At 44.0% G+C, this 23451-nt stretch overlaps 1 pseudogene; it reads left to right on the top strand.

The window, feature by feature from the left end:
• The window catches only part of LOC115969619, a 39447-nt pseudogene extending 16478 nt beyond the window's left edge, over nucleotides 1-22969 (top strand).
• The last annotated feature ends 482 nt before the right edge of the window (nucleotides 22970-23451 follow it).

Below are 23451 nucleotides of genomic sequence, written 5' to 3' on the forward strand. Positions count from 1 at the left end.
ACAGTCGCATCTACCAACCGGTCTATCCGGGGCATAGGGAAGGGATCCTTCGGGCATGCTTTGTTTAGGTCGGTGAAGTCTACGCAGACTCGCCATTTCCCGCTCTTCTTCCTCACCACCACCGTGTTGGCTAACCACTCGGGATAGAAGACCTCTTTGATAGCCCCTGCTTTCTTCAATCTTGTGACCTCTTCTATCACGGTGTCAGTGTGCTCCTTCGATGGTCGTCTAGGGGCTTGCCTCTTAGGGGTTATGGTCGGGTTCACATTTAGGCAGTGGCAGATGAAATCGGGGTCTACCCCGGGGGCCTCATAGGGGTCCCAAGCAAACACGTCTAAATTCTGTCGGAGGAAGGCAATCAGTGCTGATTTCTCTTGGGGCGACAATTCCGAGCCAATTTGAAAAAACCTCTCAGGGTCAGATCCGACAAGTACTTTCTCCAACTCCTCGCAGTTCAACTCCATGGCTGGTCCTCCACTGTCCGCAGTTGGGACCGTAGTCATTAATTGCTATAAGCCGCTCTCGGCCGGCGGGGAAGTTATGCGATTCTGCTGCCGCAAGATTGCTGACACCATATATTGCCTAGCAACTCCCTGGTCCCCTATTATCTCTTTGATCTGACCTCCTGACGGATATTTCACCTTTTGGTGCAAGGTCGACGACACAGCCCCTAGAGTATGAAGCCATGGCCGGGCCACGATGGCTGTGTAAGGGGAGTAGGCATCTACGACAATGAAGTTTACTTCTACCACCTCCGAGTCTGTCTGCACAGGCAACCTAATCATGCCTTTCGGGATGACTACTTTTCCTTCAAAGCTAAGCAGGGGGGAATCATATGGTAACAGGTCTTCCTGCTTCAAGTTCATTCCCTCATACAAATCAGGGTACATTATCTCCACCGCGCTGCCCTGATCAACTAACACCCTTTTGACGTCATAACCTCCTATCCTGAGCGTCACGACCAAGGCATCATCATGGGGTTGGATAGTCCCTTGTTTGTCTTCGTCCGTGAACCCAATCAATGGCGTGGCGCCCACTCTAACCCTCTTGGGTTCCCTGTCATCTGGCTTAGTCGGGAGATTGCTCACTGACATTACCCTGAAGGGGACATGGCCTGTCCTTCCAGGTGCGGCGAGAATGACGTTAATTGTGCCAATGGGCGGCCTCAACGCACTTTGTCTGGTTTCGTTGTTTGATGGTTCTTGCCATCCTTCAGAGCGATGCAGCAGATGTTTCAGCTTCCCTTCTCGGACGAGCCGGTCTAAATAATTCTTCAGGTTCCTGCAATCATCAGTAGGGTGATCGGGCTCCTGATGGTATGCGCAATACAGGTTCTGATTACGCTTCGAAGGGTCGTCGGACATCTTGTTCGGCCACTGAAAGAAAGGCTCATACTTCACCTTCTCTAGGATTTTGTGAGGAGGTTCTCGGAACGCGGCATGGACTGCCTGAACCCCAGTAGATCCGGACTGCTCTACATAGTCCCTTCTCGGCCTGTTACTGTTGTTAAACCGTTCCGACCTGAAGTCCCTCCTCTCCTGAGGGACAACCTTCGCTTTACCTTTCCCCATATTCTGGTCCTCCTCGACCCTTTTATACTTGTCAATTCGGTCCATGAGTTGGCGCACGCTGGTGACTGGCTTTCCAATGAAGGACTTTCTTAAGCCGTGCTCGGTCGGCAAGCCCCTTTTGAACGTACTAATAGCGACGTCATCATATTTCCCTTCGGTTTCGACCTCGTTATACATTTCCCAGTATCTATCCGAGTAGGCCTTCAACGTCTCTCCTTCCCGCATGGACAAGGATAGGAGGGAATCGAGGGGCCGAGGGACTCTAGTACTGGTGATGAAACGGGAACCGAAAGCCTGCGTCAGCTGTTTAAAGGAATCTATGGAATTCGGCTGGAGGGAATCGAACCATCTCATCTCCATAGGCCCCAAGCTAGATGGGAATATCCTACACATTAACGCCTCATCCCTGGTGTGGACGACCATCCTCTGATTAAATTGGCTCACATGCTCCATTGGGTCGGACCGACCATTGTATATAGCGAACGTTGGTTGATGGAACCGCCGAGGTAGCGCTGCCCTCTCTATCGTGCGGGTAAACGGCGACTGGGAGATGCGATCCAGGGCCTTACTCATGGCATCGTTGGCCAGGCCTTGGTAAGATGGGCTCTTGTGGCTGCGTTTACGGGGTCTCTCTTCCTCGTAGGAAAAGGTCTCGCTCGGGGGGGTGCTTGATCTTCGCCAATATTCATTATCCCCGTCACTGCTAGAGCCCGAGGAGGGTAAAGGACGTTTCCGCTGTGCTTGGCGCAACTTTTTCTTCAAGTCGTCAATCTCTTTTCGTAAAGCCTTTCGATCGTCTTTTCTAGGGGATGCATGACCCTTCCCTTTTGAACGGCTTTTACTCGTATAAGAGGTGTTCACGCTTCCCTCTTGTCGGTTATCTTGGTTGTTCCCTCGTTCGACATTTAGAAAATTGTCCTGCCGTTGAGAATCTGCATGTCCGGCTTAGCGCGGACCTGATCCTTCCATTTCTTGCCGTCGACTTGTCGAGACACAAATTCTCCCCACAGACGGCGCCAATTGTACGGGCAGATTTTGGGGCCCAGGCCCAGTGAGCAGGCTACTCTGGCCCAAAAGACCCTCAACAATGAATTTGTAGAGAGTGGGTCGAAGAACTAGGTCAAGACAGAGTGCACGTAATTGTCAGCAAGCCATGCAACCATGTAAACGTGGGAACGTTTTATTAAGCTTCTTGGGATAGCAGTTCATGAAACAACAACTTGAACCTTTCTTATAGAACTTCTCTCTTTTCCTCTCTCTCTTTTCCTTACTTTTTTCTCTCTAGCCTCTGATCCCCTGATCATGGGGGTTTTCCTCTCTTATATAGCATCCTTCCAATGATAATGGCCCTACACTTGTTGATCATCTGGGCCTCTACTTGAGTGCCTGTCCCATAAGACATCATCCTCCTTTTCTGTGAGTTGCACTGACCAAGATAGTACTGTTCTCCTGTCCTCTCCACATTAATGCGGCTGAAAAAGTAGCTTCCTTGCATTTAATGCGGCAGTTGTGGTTGCCCCCCTGTGCGCCCAGCAATCTCCTTCGATTTGGGATGATTTCCCACTATGTGAAGGGCTTGTGTTGGAGTCCCATTTGATGCTTCCGAGGAGACGTTCCTCCTCGGACGCCTCTTAAATGGGCCTGGCCCGGCCCAACAGGGTTGGGCTGGAAGCCCTCTGGCCATGTCCTCACTTCTTGTCATGATTGGGCCTTGCAAGGGTGCCAAGGCCCACTGTTGACTGGTAAACTTTACCCCCACAATAGCCCCTCAAAATTCCGACTCTTTCTTCATGATCCGAGGAGGAGAGGTGGGATTTTGATACCCACTGGATGGTTCGCTGGTGACCTCTGTTTTGCACGTGCGGAGGCGTACCCTCACGTGCCTTATTAATGTTGTAGGCATTCATTGACCCTGGGGGAAGTAACCACAGCTTTTGGAGTTTTACGTTCTCTTAATCCTACGGTTGGGGACCGGATCTACGGTGGACAACATTTCATTTACTCTAGGCGGGAGTGTGTCTGTCCAACTTCCTCAAGTATATAAGGCTTTGGAAGGCGTTCCTTCCTCGCTTTTGACGAACACTCCAGTACTCAGAACACTTTAGAACCTTCTCCTTCAGAGCATTCTTACCTTTGCCGCCGTTATCTTGAAGATTCCGTCAAGCGCCTTTCCCGTAAGTGCATGTTTATCCTTCGTTTTTCTTCATTAGGCAGACAGCCTTCACGTTGTCTAGGATTAGAGGGGATGGGTAGGCTTGAAAAATGGTAAATACTCCGGCCGGTATGGCAGGCTTCAGGGCGAAGTATCGTATCCCAGCGAAGGTAGGTTTAGAGTATTGCCCCCCTGTGCGCCCAGCAATCTCCTTCGATTTGGGATGATTTCCCACTATGTGAAGGGCTTGTGTTGGAGTCCCATTTGATGCGTCCGAGGAGACGTTCCTTCTCGGACGCCTCTTAAATGGGCCTGGCCCGGCCCAACAGGGTTGGGCTGGAAGCCCTCTGGCCATGTCCTCACTTCTTGTCATGATTGGGCCCTGCACGGGTGTCAAGGCCCACTGTTGACTGGTAAACTTTACCCCCACATTCTCCTTACAATATGAAATAATAAGGTTTCTATTACGCTGACAGAAGATGAGGAGGAAAAAAGAGGGGGAGGGGGGTAATTCATATCTGAAGATGTATGTACGTATGTATGTTTAATGCCTGACTATCATGTATCAGCATTTGTGTGAACAATACATAAAACTACTATTTCTAAACAGATGCTTTAACCTTATACTATGTGCAAAATTACTGAATTTTTCATATAAATAAATACATTATTATACAGTTCTCAAATTATATTATTTTGAGTGTTTTAGATATATCACATGAATCTTGGATTATTAGTATGATACATTTTGAAGTTCTGTCCATGTTTGGCAGGAAGATGGTATTGATTTGGTAACTATCATCAAGGGTGCTAGCTTCTATCGCGGTGGAAAATACTTCGACTATGTTTCAGATTACTTGCTACCAACACCTACTGAGTTCCAAAAAGAAGAGGAAGACAATAGGTAGATCATATTTTCTTACAAATACTTTCTGAGACTAGCGTCGGCTGCACGTGCAAGGCACGTGCAGACGTGCAACCCCAGTAATGAGAAAATTAATATAAATTTTATGTGTGAAATCGTGAATTTTGGCTTATTTAATTTGATTATATTAAAAAAAAAGTTTAAGAATACAACAAAATATCACAATATTTTCACAATATCTTCATTTTTAGGATCCGAATAGATTTTTTTTTTTTTTTTTTTTTATTTGAGAGAAATGCTACATTCATAACATTTTTAAAACAAATTCTAAATGACAAATTATTATTGGTTTTAAACTAATAACATTGTTATTGTTATTATCAAAACATTTATTTTCAGTTGTGGTTGGTCACAGTCTCATATTTTATTATTTTATTTCTGTAAGAACCAAGTATAGGACTTCTGGGCCCTAGATCACTTGGGCTCACAATTTATTTGTAGTGGGCTTGAGGATTTCCTACAATGGGTCGTTCTCGGCAGAGAGACTCAAGGAAACGCTCAGTTGGCACTCTTTCCTTGACTGTTTTTTCACAATTTTTCTGAACCCCTTTCTTCTCCCAATTTTCTTCTATTTATAACCAAGGTTAGTGGGGAGATTATGATTACAGCCACCGTTAGTGCTACTGAAGGTCCAATGTTATCTGATTAAAGTGGATATTCAGGTGGGAGGGCGGTGCAGCATTTATGATCTTGTAACTTGGTTCCATCTTACCCGGTTATGCTCGGCAACTCAGTTTCCTGTGCATATCGTATCTTCCCGGGAACGGTTCATATACACGACCGGGAACGTTTGACCGACCACCACTTGGAACTCAATACCCTACACTTGTTTGTTCATTTAGGAAGCTTTAAGAAGGGCGCAGGAGAAATGGACCTTTCTGCTGGGCCTGTGCCTAAGGCCGGTATGGGACTGGGCCCAGGGCCTGTATGGGCCTGTGCCCAAGGACGGCATGGAGCTGGGCCCAGGGCCTGTATGGGCTTGGGGTCTCGGTGCCGTACAATAGCCCCCCCTTGATTCATACTCGGTCGCCGAGAAGAATCAAGGAGTTGCTTGGGCCTTCTGACCTCGGGAATCTTCTAGCCTGGGACTTATGACTGTTACTTCTCATTAATATTCATCTCAAAAGACGCGCCGTTTCACGGCGCCAGGCGCAGTCGTCATCATTGCCTGACGGTTTGCGAACCGAAACGGCGCGCGAATCGGTTACGCTTGGCATTCGCTGGGTCGTTCGTACACTGTGCCCATTTATTGCTTGATTAGGCGTTTCTTCTTCCCTCATTTCTTTTTGGCTCTATAAATAGTCCCCCTCTGAACACTATTCCATTTTTTTCTTCGCCTCTGATCTTTAGTGCTTACTCTCTGCCGACCACATTTTTGTACGCTTGCTTGCTCAGTGTTCTTTTCCTCCTTAGAACCCAAAGTAAGTTTTCCTTCCCCTTCCTGTTCCTTCAGCTTTATTTCTTTGAGTTCACTTTTGTAGTTTTAGGCATTAGAGATGGGTTACTCTTACCTTATAGAATCCCCGGCCGCTTTTGCCACCTTTAGGAATAAATTTAACATTCCCAATGACGTGGATGTGGCTTACTGTCATGAGAGTGACATTGAACTCCACCGAGGGCAGGGTACAGCCTTCTTTCCTTTGATGTCCATTTTAGAAGGTGGGGTCAGGTTCCCCGTAGATCCTCTCTTGATAAACACACTCACTTACTATGGGCTGTGCCCCGACCAGCTTCCCCCCAATTTTTACCGGGTAGTCAGTTGTGTCAGTAAGTTGAACCACACCTTTAACTTACAGTTAGACCACCATGATATTAACCAAATGTATAGCCTCTGTGGGAGCAAAGCCACCAATTATTACCTAAAGACAAGAGACGCTCGGGTACGGCTGATATCATGCCTACCTGATTTGAACAGGAACTCCGCCGGGGAGTTCGTTAGGGTGCGCGGCAATTGGTTTGCCGGGGAGATCCCTTGCCCCCTTACACGGCGTGAAGTGGGTTTGTACCATCCTCCTTGCATAATTGCTTTCCTCCACCTCTTCTTTTCTTCTTGTTAGAGTAAAAAAGAAATTTTTTTTTTTTTTTTTTTTTTGTTAGAGACTAACGTGTCACCTGTTCCTTTGCAGACGGCAAAGTATTTGTGCAGGACCTCAGACCCGTCCACGTCAAGGACTTAAACTTCGTCCTCCGTTCCGAGATATACGTGCATTGGGACGGGCAACTCCGGGCCTCGCACTTGATCCTCGGAGTGGAGCCGGTTTATTCTACCTGGCAGGCTTTCAAGCAGGCACTCATAGTTGACAGCCCCCTGCTTTCATATATAGACGTCCGGTACGTAAACTTTTTGCCGCCGAAGCTTACAACCGGGGAAGCAAGGGAATTTGGTCGGCGGTTTACTTGCGCGGACGAGCTAGCCCCTTTGCGGGACGAATCCGCGGAAATAGCATCCCGGCGCCTCAGGGAGATAGCCCACGAAGCCATACAGCAAGAAGGCCAAGCGCAGGAGCAGCCCATTCCCGAGAATCCAACCGCCGTGCCTCAACAACAAGTGACAGAAGCGGCTGCCTTGCTAGCTGAAGCTATCCGACCTAGTGGAAGGAAGGTGATGTCAATAGAACGGTTCGTGCCAGGTGCCCGACAACCCAATCAGCCCCCGCCTTCCCAAGGCCGGGGTCAAGTGCCTCAGCCCTCACCCTCCTCGCAGGCCGGACGTGCCCGGAAGAAACAAAAAGTTACCGATCAACCTTCCACGGGCTCGAGAGATGCCGCTGTCTAGACTCCTCCCCGACCAACAAGTGGAATCGTTATCCGTGAGCCGCCAACCGAAGCTGGCACGGGGGGCGCGTCCTCTTCCCAAGTGGCTCCAGCGTGGGAGCCAAAGCTCCTTCTGGACGGCAAGCCCTTGCCCTCAACCGCCTGTATTCGGATGTGGGATAAGGGCAAGGGCGGCCGTATTGCCCAAACTTTGGCTGAAGCTCTCCAACTTCCCGAGGACGTGCATGCTTTTGAGGATGGATCCGAGGAGTCTGTGGGGCGCCGGTTAGAGTGGCACGCCATTGCGGTAATTCTTTTGTCTATCTACTCCTTCGTATAGATTTCCTTCTGCTTCTTTTCTAACCTTTGTGCTTGCTAGGCCGCTCAAATGGCACACATTGTGGCTGCCCGGGCACGGGAGCTTGCCGAGGAAAACGAGCGTGCGAAGGAAGCACGGGAGTCAGCGGTGAAAACGGCTAAAGAAAAGCTGAAGGCTGCTGAGTCTGCTGAGAAAAAGGCTGCTGCTGCAGAGAAGAACCGGGCATTGGCCGAGAAACGGTATGCGGAGCTCCTGACTCAGCAGAATGAGACGGAGGTCAAGTTAGCCAAAGCCATCAGCCTTAACACCTCCAACGCCGAGGAGATTGCCGATCTTAGGGCAGGCTTGGCGGCCGCGGAGCAAAAATGGTACGATGTTGGTTTTGCTGATGCCGAAAACTCCGTTGAGCCGGTAGTGGCTCGGGCTCGGAATATGGGCTTTGAGGCCGGGTGGTTTGCCGCTCTTCAAGCAATGGGAGTTCCCGAGGATTCGCATCTGAGAGACCCCGACCAAATTCCATTCCCGAGCCCTGCTCCTGCCGCCCAGGATGCCCCAGTTGCTATTGATGAGGAAGAGACGGCCAGTATGAGGGAGCTGGTTGAACAAATCGATGCCCATGCCGAGCCCGAGGAAACGGAAGCCACTAGTACCCCGACTGTGCAGGAGCTTCTCGATGAGGATCCGCCCTTCCCCCTGACCGTCCAGCAGGAAGTAACACCGCCAACCCTACCCTCCAGCTAATTTTACTTTTATTTGCTAGCTTATTTTTATTGTTGGTTTTATTTGCCTATGTCACCAGGATGTGGTGACTGAACAATTGCCTTAATCTGTTGGTTTTATTTGCCCACGTCACCGGGATGTGGTGACTGAACAATTTGTTTAATTAGTAGTCCGTTTTCTTTTCCCGTTTCAATTTGAATGAATTTATACCTATTTATGTGTTTTGCTCGAACCATGCCAGTGCTATGGCCGCTTAATAGAATGGTACCCCCGAAAACCTGTTGTGCGGCGCTTTGTGTAATTTGAGAGCGCTAATTGATTTAGTATTTACTAAAGGGTTAGATTTTCATCAAGCTTTGATTTAACCGAGAATCGTGTTTTCGTCTTTGGAGTATTCGCTTGTTAGGTTTCCACCTATTCGGAGATTTGAGTTTAATCGAGAATCAGGTTTCTGTCCTCAGATATTTATTTGTAAGGTTTCCACCTGCTCGGCGATATTGATCGAGCCGAGGCCAGGTTTCTGTCCTTAGTGATTCATTTGTAAGGTTTCCACCTGCTCGGCGATATTGATCGAGCCGAGAGCCAGGTTTCTGTCCTTAGTGATTTATTTGTAAGGTTTCCACCTGCTAGGCGATATTGATCGAGCCGAGGGCCAGGTTTCTGTCCTTAGTGATTTATTTGTAAGGTTTCCACCTGCTCGGCGATATTGATCGAGCCAAGGGCCAGGTTTCTGTCCTTAGTGATTCATTTGTAAGGTTTCCACTTGCTCGGCGATATTGATCGAGCCGAGGGCCAGGTTTCTGTCCTTATTTGTAATTCTCTTGGTGTGCGGTAAGGAGTCAAAAACAGCATATACAAAAAAGGAGAAAAATTCATCATGCTCTTAATTTCAATGGAATACAAGTTCTGGCTTACACCGATGATTATACGTAGAATTTCTTCAAGTTGTTGGCGTTCCATGGTCGGGGGAGCGGCCTCTCGTCAAGGTCTTCTAAGTAGTAGGCCCCTGCACCTGCGATGGCTGTGACTCTGTATGGACCCTCCCAACTCTAAGCCAGCTTCCCTGTGGCCATGTCCCGCATGTTCCCCACTACCCTTCTTAACACTAGCTCCCCGGCACTGAATTCCCTTCCCTTTACATTTCGGTTGTACCTTTGGGCCAGCTTCTGCTGATACTCGGCAAGCCGTACGGTTACGGCCTCTCTGCATTCTTCTAGCCAATCCAAATGCTCCATCATCAGGTCGGCGTTTTGTACGGGGTCAAACCCGGCAACCTGTGCACTGCATAAGCTCACCTCGGTCGGTATCACTGCTTCTGCTCCGTATGTCAGAGAAAACGGGATTTCCCCCGTGGATCTCCTGGGGGTCGTGCGGTATGCCCATAATACACTGGGTAGCTCTTCTGCCCATCTTCCTTTCGCTCCATCTAACCTTCTCTTGAGCCCGTTCAAAATGGTCTTGTTCACTGCTTCAGCTTGGCCGTTGCTTTGTGGGTATGCGGGGGTTGAATACTTGTTCTTGATGCCGAGCTCGCTGCAAAAGGTCCGGAAAGCTTTGCTGTCGAACTGTAGCCCATTGTCTGTCACTAGCGAATTCGACACCCCAAACCTTGTGACTATGTTTTTCCATACAAATTTTTTCATGTCAGTATCCCGGATATTAGCCAAGGCTTCAGCTTCAACCCACTTTGTGAAGTAATCTACAGCCACCAACATAAAACGGCGGTTCCCCGTTGCTCGGGGGAATGGCCCGAGGATGTCAAGCCCCCATTGTGCAAATGGCCACGGGCTGCTGACAGGATTTAGACGTCCTGCAGGCTGATGGATCATTGGGGCGTGCTTTTGACACTGCTCACAACTTCGAACGTATTCGGTGGCATCCTTCTGCATCTGCGGCCACCAAAACCCCTGTGTCATCGCTCTGTGTGCTAAAGATCGTCCCCCAGCATGCCCGCCGCACACTCCCTCATGCAGCTCGGTCAAAAGCTCTTTGACTCTTTCGGGATGTAGGCACAAGAGGTAAGGGCCTGCGAAGGACCTTCGGTACAACTTTCGGTCCGAAGACAGCCAGTACCTGGGAGCCATTCGTCGAATCTTGTTGGCCTCGGCCTCATCCTCTGGAACTTTATCTTCGGCAAGGAAATCTATGATCGGGTTCATCCAACATGGACCAGCCACTGCCACCTGCGCAACTTCTACTCCGGCCTGGTCGACAATACTCTTCACACAGATGCTTGGCTCCCTTACAAGTTCTATCGTGATAAGCCTCGGTGTGTCCTCGGTAGCCGAAGAGGCTAATGTGGCAAGAGAGTCAACGTGCTTGTTCTGTGACCGGGCTACCTGGGATACCTTGACCGTTCCAAACTGGCCGATAATCTGCTTTGCCGTACTTAGATAAGCTTTCATTCGGGGATCCCGAGCCTCGAAGTCCCCAGTGATTTGATAAACAACCAGTCGAGAGTCCGAGTAGATCTCTACGTCCTTTGCGCCCAGATGCAATACTGCCCTCAACCCGGCCAATAGGGCTTCATATTCGGCTTCGTTGTTCGAGGCTTTAAACCCCAATCTGAAGGAGTGTTCCAGCCGTATACCCTCAGGGGTGATTATGACAATGCCAGCCCCGGCCCCCATAGCATTTGATGCGCCGTCCACAAATAATCTCCACGGGCGACTCTCCGCACTACAGATTACTTTGCCTTCATTCTTGGGTGTAAATTCTGCGATGAAATCAGAGAGAACCTGTCCCTTCACCAAGCTCCTAGGTCGGTATCTTATGTCAAATGATCCCAACCGAGTACCCCATTTGGCAATCCGCCCTGTGAAGTCGGATCTCTTCAACAGTGTCTGCAATGGATACTCGGTGAGGACGAACACTATGTGTGCCTGGAAGTAATGTGGTAACTTCCTCGTGGCGTGCACCAGAGCCAAAACTAACTTCTCAAGAGGCAGGTACCTTGTCTCGGCATCGACCAAGGTTTTGCTCACGTAATACACCGGCATTTGCACTCCCCGGTCCCTTAGCAACACAGCACTTACGGCATGATCGGTAACTGCAAGGTACATAAACAGATCCTCCCCGGGCTCTAGGGCCGTCAACCTCGGCGCCTTTGCCAAATATTCCTTTAGTTCTCAAAAAGCTTCATCACACCTCTCATCCCATCGAAACCCCTTCCACTTTTTTAGAAGCTGATAAAACGGCCGACAGCGATTGACAAACTTGGAGATAAATCGGTTCAGGGCGGCTAACATTCCAGTGAGCACTTGCACCTCTTTGGGATTGCTTGGTGGTTTGAGGCAGTTCACGGCTTCTATTTGGTCGGGGTTTGCTTCTATTCCCCGAGTAGAGATCAGATATCCCAGGAACTTACCAGCCCCCACTCCGAAAGTGCACTTCTCAGCATTCAGGCGCAACTTGTGCTGACGTAGTATCTCGAACACTCCCCGAAGATCTTCGGTATGCTGTGACTCGATTCTGCTTTTTACCACCATGTCGTCGATATAAACTTCAACCGTGCATCCAATCTTTTCTCGGAACATTCTCGTCATCATTCGCTGATACGTAGCCCCGGCATTCTTCAATCCGAACGGCATGACCTCGTAGTGATAGTTTGCATCCGGGGAGATAAATGCTGTCTTTTCTCGGTCTTCGGGCGCCAAGGCAATCTGGTGATAGCCCTGGAAGGCATCTAGGAAGCTCATCCTCGGGTGCCCGTATGTTGCATCTACTAGCTGGTCAATCTTGGGTATCGGGAATGGGTCTTTGGGACATGCCTTGTTCAAGTCTGTGAAATCCACACAAACTCTCCATTTCCCGTTCTTCTTCTTCACCACAACAGTATTTGCCAACCACTTCGGGAAGAATATCTCCTTTATAGCCCCGGCCTCCTTCAGCCGCTGTACCTCCAGGTTTACCGCATCGACATGTTCTTTTGACGCTCTTCTCGGTTTCTGCTTCTTCGGGGGGAATAATGGATCCACGTTGAGTCTGTGGACGATGAACTCGGGATCTACGCCGGGCACTTCATACGGGCTCCATGCGAAAACATCTATGTTCTGCAACAGGAATAACAACATCTCTACCCTTTCCCGGTCATTCATGCTTGTACCTATCTGGAAATATCTGTCAGTATCTGGGAGAATTCTTACCTTCAGCACCTCCTCGGCAACGTCCGCCCCAGTCTCCCCCTGGGGTTTCTGTAATTGCTATGAATTGTCTTTCTCGTTTTCCTCAGTTTGACCGAGCTGTTCCTTCTCCCACCGGACTGCGGCGACAAGGCACTGCCTCGCCACCTGTTGATTCCCCCTTACCACGGCAACTCCATTCTCAGTAGAAAATTTTACTTTCACGTGAAGGGTGGACGGAACAGCCCCCATGGCGTGAATCCACGGCCTTCCCAGGATTGCGGTGTACGGCGCGAATGATCGGACTACTATAAATGTAACTATAACTCCCTTTCCTTCCATGTCCACTGGGAGAGAGATTTGCCCCTCGAGAATTACAACCCTCCCATCAAACGAGACCAACGGCGTGTCATACTTTGCATAATCCTGGGTCTTTAACCCTAGCCCTTCAAAGAGATCCGGGTACATGACGTCAGCCCCACATCCTTGATCAATCATTACCTTCTTCACCAGGAATCCGCCTATCCGGGCTGTCACCACCAAAGCATCGTCGTGGGGTTGGACCGTCCCCTCGAAATCGTCTTCTCCGAACGAGATGGGCAACCGTCCAACTTTCTTTTTCTTCTTGGATGATTCTCCTTCCGCGCAGGCCACTGTCAATACCCTTTTTGCCGCTGCTGCCCTTCTTGGTGTGGCATGGATGACTTCGATTACCCCTAGGGGTGGTGGAAGGGGATTCCTTTTCTGTTGGGCGCCCTGCCCGGTTTCTCGGTCAACGGAATCTGCTACAAACTCTTTCAGGTACCCGGCCCTTGCTAGCTGTCCGAGATGATCTTTTAATACCCGGCACTGCTCGGTGGTGTGCCCCTTGTCTCTGTGAAAGGTGCAGTATAGGTTTTGGTTCCTCCGAGATGGGTCGCCCCCCATTTTGTTCGGCCACTTGAAGAATGGCTCGTTTTTTATCCTTCCAAGATCTTGTGCACGGGCTCTTTAAATACCACATTAACCCCGTCGATCTGCACCTCTGGTTCCTGCATTCTGAAGTCTCTTTTCGGTTTCGTCGGCAAAATGCTTTGCCGAGATCTCCCCACTAAAGGAGCTTTCCCCCTGCTTTGCAGCCGGTCATCCTCCAGGCATTTGTACTCCTCTATGCGTCTCATCAGTTGCCTCATATCCTCGGGGGGTCTTCTCGTCAGTGACTCCCGTAATTCAGAACCTTCAGGGAGCCCCATCCTGAAGGTGCTTGCTGCAATTTTCTCGTTTCCTCCACCGATCTCGTTGTAGAGTTCCCAGTATCGGCTGGCATAACTCCGAAGGGTTTCCCCGACCCTCATCTTCATGGAAAGTAATGCGTCAACCGGCTGTTGCACTCTGCTACATGTCACGAACCTGCTGCCGAATTCTTGAATCAGCTCGATGAAGCTGTGTATAGATCCTTTCCGCAACCCATTGAACCACCTTAGTGCAGTAGAGCCGAGACTAGATAGGAATACCTTACACATCAACGCGTCATTGTGCGCATGCAAAGACATCATATGGATGTAATGGCTAACATGCTCCACGGGGTCTGTCCTCCCTTCATACGAATTGAATGGCGGTCACGTGAATCTGCTTGGCATTGGGGCCCGTTCAATTTCATCGGAGAATGGAGACCGGGCCGCCATCCGCAAGGCTCGGCTCATGGCATCCATGGCGGCATTGTAGCGTAGTCGTTCCTCCGGCGATTCTGATCCTTGGTCATTGTGGCCGTGCGACCGTGAGCGGTTCCGCCGAAGACACGGTTCCCGTGGCTGCCGGTGCGACTCTTGGGAGAGTGATTGGTCCCGGGATCGATGCGTACCAGATCGGCTAGAGCCTTCGCCCTGATTTCTCCTTTGCTGGGGGTTGCGATTTCTTTCATGTCGCCGACCTCTTGCTTCCAGCTCTAAATCCATTACCAGTCTGCGCAACCGCTCCAACTCTCGGTCCCGATCATCATACTGCCGATGCGCCGAGACGCCTGAAACCGTCCGGTGTGTCTGGGCTGACCCTTCTCCCAGTCCAGACCTTTCCTCCCCTCTTGGGTGCTCCCTATCTTCCCGCCATTTTTGCCTTTTCTCCCTCCACGTTGACCCCCGAGAAGATCCCATGGAGCCGCTCGGTGCACGCTCTCCCGAACGCTCCTCAGACATTCTTGTCGTTTGAGTCTCAGTCGAACCACAGCTTTGTAGGAAGGCCCCACGGTGGGCGCCAATTGTAAGAACCAAGTATAAGACTTCTGGGCCCTAGATCACTTGGGCTCACAATTTATTTGTAGTGGGCTTGAGGATTTCCTACAATGGGTCGTTCTCGGCAGAGAGACTCAAGGAAACGCTCAGTTGGCACTCTTTCCTTGACTGTTTTTTCACAATTTTTCTGAACCCCTTTCTTTTCCCAATTTTCTTCTATTTATAGCAAAGGTTAGTGGGGAGATTATGATTACAGCCACCGTTAGTGCTACTGAAGGTCCAATGTTATCTAATTAAAGTGGATATTCAGGTGGGAGGGCGGTGCAGCATTTATGATCTTGGAACTTGGTTCCATCTTGCCCGGTTATGCTCGGCAACTCAGTTTCCTGTGCATATCGTATCTTCCCGGGAACGGTTCATATACACGACCGGGAACGTTTGACCGACCACCACTTGGAACTCAATACCCTACACTTGTTTGTTCATTTAGGAAGCTTCAAGAAGGGCGCAGGAGAAATGGACCTTTCTGCTGGGCCTGTGCCTAAGGCCGGTATGGGACTGGGCCTAGGGCCTGTATGGGCCTGTGCCCAAGGACGGCATGGAGCTGGGCCCAGGGCCTATATGGGCCTGTGCCCAAGGACGGCATGGAGCTGGGCCCAGGGCCTGTATGGCCTTGGGGTCTCGGTGCCGTACAATTTCAATTTGTAAGAAATTGATACTTCAATATTTGTAAAAATATTGTGATATTTGTTGTGTTGGTATAACAATATATATGTCAGCTTACATAAATATTTAAAAGAAAGAAAAAAACAAACCGATTGTTGGAAAAAAAAAAAAAAAAAAAAAAAAAAAAAAACTTTAGGCACGATAGAAATTAATGTTAAAATGTTGTGGACTTGGCATTTTTTTATTTGATTTATAAGAAACTGAGATTTCAACAATTGTGAAAATATTGTGATAATAATAAGTGTTGTAACATTTTCTTAAAACATTTATTTTCGATTGTGGTTAGTCATAGTCTCATATTTTATTATTTTATTTCGGCTTATAAGAAATTGACACGTCAATAATTGTGAAAATATTGTGAAATTTGTTGTGTCAGTATAACAGTACATATGCCAGCTTACATAAATATTTCAAAGAAAAAAAAAAAAACACAGACCAATTATTGAAAAAAAAAAAAATAATAACTTTAGGCACTGTAGCTACAGTGCCAGTTGAATAAACCAAAAGCACTGTAACTCCAATGCTATCCATCAATAATAGCTTATCTATGATTTGTTGTGAAATTAATATTAAAATGTTGTGGATTTAGAATTTTTTTTATTTGATATATAAGAAACTGAGATTTTAACAATTGTGAAAATATTGTGATAACAATAAGTGTTATGATATATTTTTTAAAATATTTATTTTCAGTTGTGGTTGGCTACAGCCTTATATTTTATTATTTTATTTCGACTTGTAAGAAATTGACCCGTCAATAATTGTGAAAATATTGTGAAATTTGTTGTGTCAATATAACAATATATATACCAGTTTACATAAATATTTAAAAGAAAAAAAAAAAACACAAACAAAATACTTTTAAAAAAAAATTAGGCACTGTAGCTACAGTGCCACTTGGTATTGTAGCTGCAGTGCAAAAATACTGTACTAAGTGTCACAACATTTTCACAAAATATTTATTTTCAGTTGTGGTTGGTCAAAGTTTCATATTTTATTATTTTATTTTGACTTATAAGAAATTGACACCTCAATCATCGTGAAAATATTGTGAAATTTGTTGTCTCAGTATAACAATATATTAAAAAAAATACAAACGGAAGACTAAAAAAAATAGAACTACTGTAGCTACAGTGCCAAGCAGCACTGTAGCTGCTGTGCAAAACTTAAACAAAAAGGGTTGAAAAAAAAAAAGGAAAGAAGCAAAGTACCTCACCAAAGCACCGTTTCCGCTACAGTACTTGCACAATGCAAACACTCTAAATGTACGGTACCGAAATACTGTACACTCACTGTACAAATACTGTAGCAGCAACAGTACTTTGGTGAGGCACTTTTTTTTTTTTTAACCCTTTTGTTTAAGTTTTGCACAGCAGCTACAGTGCGCTTGACACTGTAGCTACAGTAGTTGCATTTTTTTTAGTCTTCCGTTTGTATTTTTTTTCTTTATATTATAAAAGCGCGAGATAACACGTTAAAATTCTTTGTACCTGACCAGTCCATCCATAGCCTATATGTGGGTATGGGGTGTGTCAAGTTAGTGTCAGCCAATCAGCCAGAGAAAACAGTTTGCACTATCCTGTCTGCTAAAAACATTAAAAGTTATCATAGAGCAATATGCATATGAAACTAGATCACTGGCGGCTCTACAGCCAGCCCAGGGGGTTCAAATGAACCCCCTGGCTTGGCCCAAAAAAAAATTATATATAAATTTATTTTGACCCTTAAAATAAAATTTTCAACACCCTAACTCTAAATTTTGTTTAAACCTAATTGAAATAAATTTGAAATATGATCAAATTAGTGTTATTTTCATAATATTTTTATAATAAAGGTTAAGTGACAAGTTGTAATTGACTTTTTATCTAAACCCAAAACTTACATCACTTTTTTACATTTTTTTAACAACTTGTCATCTAGATTTTATTACGTAAATATTTTGTCAGTAGTACTACTCTTAAAATTGCTCATTTGTTAAAAAATAAATAAACCTTCTTTACTATTGATGGTAGAATGAAACTATTTTTTCTTCCACTTTTCTTCTTCATCAACAAAAAATTACACCACTTGTATAACCAAGTGATCTGTATTTACATCTATGATTCTTTTCTCATTCTCTCTTTCTCCATTCTATATTTTCTTTCTATCTAATCAAGTAGTTTGATAAGTATTCTACAGTTTTTTGAGTCTAAAAAATCTTTTAGTGCTTGCTTCAATTTTAAGAGAATGACCACATGTGTGGTTAATAATCCATACACTTCAAAAGCAAAATCTTATATAAATAACTATTTATTTTCTTTAGTTTAATGTTTATTTTCAGACCTACTCTTAGATGTGTTACTATTCTTCTTTATCATATATTTTTATTTAATTGATATTTCATATGATTATAATAAATTACTATTAATTTGACAAATATTATGATTAGTTATTTATTTATATTTATTTATGCATTCTATCGTTGTTTTCTTACTGATCTTTAAACTATTAATAATTCTTTTAGACTATTTTACAATATAGTTGTATTGTATACTATTTAGAATACCATGTTAGATTATTGTATATAATATGACAATTGTATATACAAAAAAAAAAAAAAAAATTATCATTTTATTTTTTACTCCCCACCACAAAATCCTAGCTCCAGACACTATTGACCTGCCTAAAATAAAATCTTGGAGCCGGCCACTGAATTAGATATAGAGATAGAGGTAGCTAACCTATCATTTCATCTGTGAGATTAGATTGGAGAAATGCCTTTGAAAATGGACTATATATCCTATAGCATACCGTATTGATCAAAATGCATATACTTCAGAATCTAAGCAAATGCTTTAGTGTTTTCTATAATTTAAGCAAATGCTTTAGTGTCAGTTTGTAATAGGAGTGCTAGTTGGTATTTCTGTTTGTTCTCTGGTTTCAGCATTGTAAAGTCTGCCAGAGGGTGTTGGCTGTGTTTTTATTAGAGCGTGTAGGCTTTCTGTCTTGTTTGTTATATGAATCTACTGACTACTGAAATGAGAAATCTCAACCAAAAATAATAATAAAAACAAAAACAAAAACAATTAGGACTTTTTTTTTTTTTTTTTTTTGGGTGGGTAGAGCTTTCTGATTGATTTGGTGTGGTAGCACACATTTTAGACATTACAGTTAACACTTTTGATGGTCACAGATGGATTGGTGCTATTACTAGCCCTGTTATGCTCTCAACTTTAGAGGATGGGAAGATTGTGAGGGGCCTTGCTGGAATACCTTCAGAGGGTCCAGTCTTGATGGTAGGCTATCACATGTTACTGGGAATTGAATTGGTTCCCTTGATAGCCAATATTTTTCGGGAAAGAAATATCCTAGTGAGGGGGATAGCACATCCATTGGCGTTTGTGACAAAAGGCAGTACGCCAGAAATGTTTCTTTCATATTTTGACACATTCAGAATTATGGGGGCAGTTCCTGTCTCAGCATCTAACTTATTCAAGCTTTTGTCTTCGGAGTCCCATGTCCTGCTGTATCCAGGAGGCGTGCATGAGGCTTCTCATCGGAAGGTAGCATTTTACCTTGATTTACTTCTATTAAATACACAAGAAAGTTAAATCCTTTTTTTTTTCTTCCCTTTCTATAGTTTACTTCTTTTTTGGTGAATAAAAGTTCAGTATCATGGCTTCAGAAGTCATAAGAATTTTCCTCTTTCCAATGGCTGCAACTCTGGCTGGTTGGGTTAGGTAGCGGTTTCGGTTACTCAACCCCTGCAATGACACCTTTGGCCCCCAGCACAACCTAGCCTCACCATGTCCCTGGTCAACTCTGCTCGGGCCTGCTTGAGTCCCTAGCCTCACCATTTCCCTATGAAGTATTCTTAAAACTAGGCAAATCAATTCCTTATATTGATCATACACATATAACCCATCTTTTGCCTTTTAAAATATGACATAGAACTTGAGCTTAGCCCTTTCAGCATTCAATATTACGGAATAAGCAAAAATTGGAAGTCCTCTTTGAAGATGAAGTAGTTGCTGACATTATCAATATAACCAGGTCTCCAATGGACATTTTAGATGAGTGGGTATGGACAAAGTAACTTCGGAAAATTCTCTGTAAGTCTGATTACTGGCTTAGTAGGAATTTTTCCCCTCCACCACAGGACAGAATTAGAGGGGAGATCAGGAGGACAATAATCCATGATAGGCACAAAATGTTTCTATGGAGGTTAGCTGCAAACTGTCTACCTACAAAAGAAAATATAAGCAGGTTTGTTAATTCTCTTGACACTTCCTGTAGTCTTTGTGGTTTGGAAAGTGAATCGGTTATCCATCTATTCTCCTTGTGTCCTGTGACCAAAGCAATTTGGTTTGGAAGTAAATGGGGTTTAAGTCCTCAATTTTTCCAACACCTCCCAGCTGGTAGAATTCTTCTTAATCCCTTCTAAATTCTTGGGAGATGGAAATTATGGGGAGGAGATCTTGTTGTATGGTACTGTAGTTTGTGATCACATTTAGAGGTTAAGGAACAAAGTCTTGTTTGAAGGATGGCCCATATGTCTTGAAAAAATAAAGGTATCCATTACAAGAGCCATTGTGGAGCACTCTATTTTAAGACAAACATCAAAACCTGCTATTCAGAGGGCACCAAGGAATTCATGCCACTGGTCCAAGCCAGCTGAAGGCACTCTCAAGATAAATGTTGATGCAGCTATAGGAAAATTCACTTCTGTTATTGCAGCTGTTGCAAGAAACTGGAGAGGGGAATTAATATTTGCTTGCTCCAATAAAGCAAACACCAATGTTCCTCTTCAAGTGGAAGCCGAAGCAATAAAATGGGTAGTTTCCCTCGCAAACCAGCTGAACTTTGTGGCAGTCTTAATTGAAGGTGATTGCTTATGCTGCTACCAAGCTATTGACAGCAAGGGACAGGAGGTTCCGTGGAGAATCAGGAATATCATTAGGGAGATTCTCATATCTACTCAGATGTTGCCAAGCCTTTCCTTTTGTTGGGTGCCTAGAGAGGCAAATATGGCAGCCCATATTTTAGCAAAGTGGTCTTTGCAAAATATTTTTGTTGGCTCTTTTGATCTTGGGCACTGCCCTTCCTGTTTAGATGTTGTTATCAGAAAAGAGGCATTGACTTTGTTTTGATGTTGTGTGCTTTCTTTAACAAAATTTTCAGTTCATCAAAATTCAAAAAAATAAATAAATAAATAACGGATGGTTCACAAACCTTTGGATGCGTTAATGACAATGCTTTGGTTATTATTGAATTTATAGGTTATTACTGAAAATTAACTCCCATTCAACCTTAATGTTTTTATTATTAAAATACTAAAGAAATTTACAGTCTAAGGTGAAATGCTAAATGATCTCATCATGCAAAATGTTGTCTTCTCTACCTCCAGGCTCCTGTGTGATTTATAGAATTATATGAATTTACATGTGCAGACATGGTTACTATTTTTCAAATGAATTGATTGTGTATTTTATTTCAACATAAATGAGATGTGGTCTTTACAATATACAACTTTAATAGTTTAGAAATTCTTGGATTTTTGTACTTTCAGGGTGAAGAATACAAGTTAATGTGGCCAGAACAGTCTGAGTTTGTCAGGATGGCTGCAAGATTTGGTGCCAAAATCATACCTTTTGGTGCTATTGGAGAAGACGATTAGGTGAAGTAAGCTAAGAACTTCACTTTGTAACATTTTTTTTAACAATTATTAATTTTCATTCTATACATATCTTCGTATCTGCATACAACACAGAATTGTAGTTTCTAGCTGGCTAGGCTGCTAGTTGATAGCCACTCGCACGGGTCACCACTTGATGCTTTATTTCTTCCAAATTGTCTTAAATCTAAACATTGAAACCTGGATCTATATTCATAGTCTTGTTAATTTATCTTAATTTAATATTTTACTTGTATAATGATACTTGTGTTATGAGGAGAGAACCATAATTGCTGAACAAAGGGTTTCTCCCCATAATTTTCTATGTGAATTCAGGTGAAATTTTTTATCAGTGTCCCTGTATACAATGAGATAGGGATGTTCTTTTGAGAACGGTATGACATGTTAATTGTTTTGAAGAAAAGTTTAAACTTGACATATCTACATTACCGCTATTTGCTGTTTCTTGCTAGTTTATATTTAGATTCACTTTTTTGTCACTGGGTTTTACTGGTTTTCTCTCTAATGAATAAATGGTTTCTTTCAACTGATAGCTAGTTTTTGATTATGATGACCAAATGAAGATTCCTTTCTTTAAGGATCAAATAGAGAAGATGACAAATGACAACATAAAGTTAAGGTATATCAAGTTCCTCTGGCATTGACTTCCATTGGATCTTTTTCTTTCCATAAATTTGGTCTCAAATTTATTTTGCCTTTTCCTTCCTGTTCCTTATTTTTATATTACCATGATCTTGTATTGTAGGACTGATGCTACTGGGGTGGTGGCAAACCAAGATTTACATTTTCTAGGAATTCTACCAAAATTTCCTGGTCGATTTTATTATTACTTCGGCAAACCCATTGAAACAGAAGGTATGGCTATTAGTTAGATGACCAATTTCTTTGAATGTCTGATGCTAGTAATAAAGTAACGTATCAAGTTAGCCTAAAGAAGAATTTTTTTATTAAAAAAAAATAAAAAAATTGAAGGCCTTTTTAAAATGAAAGTGCACCTTTGAAAAAAATGGCTTTATGATATTGCGGTGCATCTAATTGGGACTAACTTAGATATCCCCTAGATTGGAAACAAATTCCATTGGTAGATCATCATGCAAAATACCCAATTCATCAGAAGCAGCCTAAGAAGAGCAATTTCAAGCAACAATCATCTAGTTGTAATCATATCTATCCATGCCATTCTCTTCTCTAATCAGGGAATTTTGTTCAAAACTGCACTGATATGGCATCTCAGTATGGTCATTTATATGATTATAGCTTATCATTTCCAACTGAAAAACATGAATCATGCGTTCTTATGAATTCCTAAATCATACACCCAAGTATAAAGCCAGATATAGGGTATAGTAGAGGGTGTTTGTTATGCAGGATCACATTAGCAAATTAACATTGTAGGTACTGTATTTCAACCTCATTCTTCAATTTTTCTATATCTTACCTTAATCTTAGGACAGTTGTAACCTGTGCCTCTGCTTGAGCAGTAGTCATTGGAAGTTTGAGCTTTAATAGGTTGAATTTTTTATGCAAGTTTTTGGCTTTTTGTTTTTCTTTATGAGGTAAGTAAGATGCAAGTAATTGTTAACCTTAAATTTTAAATCATGTTCTGAAGGTTTGAAGCAGGAATTAAAAGACAGGGACAAAGCTCATGAATTATATTTACAACTCAAGTCTGAGGTTGGAAGGTGCCTTGCTTATTTGAAGGAAAAAAGAGAAAGCGATCCTTACAAAAATTGATTGTCTCGGTTAATTTACCAGGCCACACATGGCTTTACATCTGAAATTCCTACCTTTAAACTTTGAATTTTTTAGTGAATATGAAAAGAACAATATAAATTGAGAAATGAGAATGAAGAGACATCATTGAAGAGGTAGCACTAAAAAGTCACCAATGAAGAGTCATGACACTCTAAATACAATTAATAACAATCTGGTGGCCATTAATAACAATTTTACAACAACAAAAAAAAAGTTCCAAACGAGTGAATGACTTTGTTCAAGTGAAGTATTTCACTTGAGAGAACCTCAAGCGGCTTCAAATAGAAAGTTTGATTTATCTTTGCGTGACGCTAAAGCAATCCTGAAAACAAAAACTTTACTCGATCTTCAAGCCACACCCTTTTTTTTTATAGATAATAATGAGTATTTTTAACACACACACACGGAGAGAGGGAAGAAGGTCTTAAAGAAACTAACAGTGGTATATATTTTAAAATGGTCTAACTCTTGGATACACAATACAAACTTTAAACTTCAAACAAAAATTTCTCTACAAATATCAATTT

This window comes from Quercus lobata, chromosome 2 (genome assembly GCF_001633185.2).
Source record: "Quercus lobata isolate SW786 chromosome 2, ValleyOak3.0 Primary Assembly, whole genome shotgun sequence".
Classification (NCBI taxonomy): domain Eukaryota; kingdom Viridiplantae; phylum Streptophyta; class Magnoliopsida; order Fagales; family Fagaceae; genus Quercus; species Quercus lobata.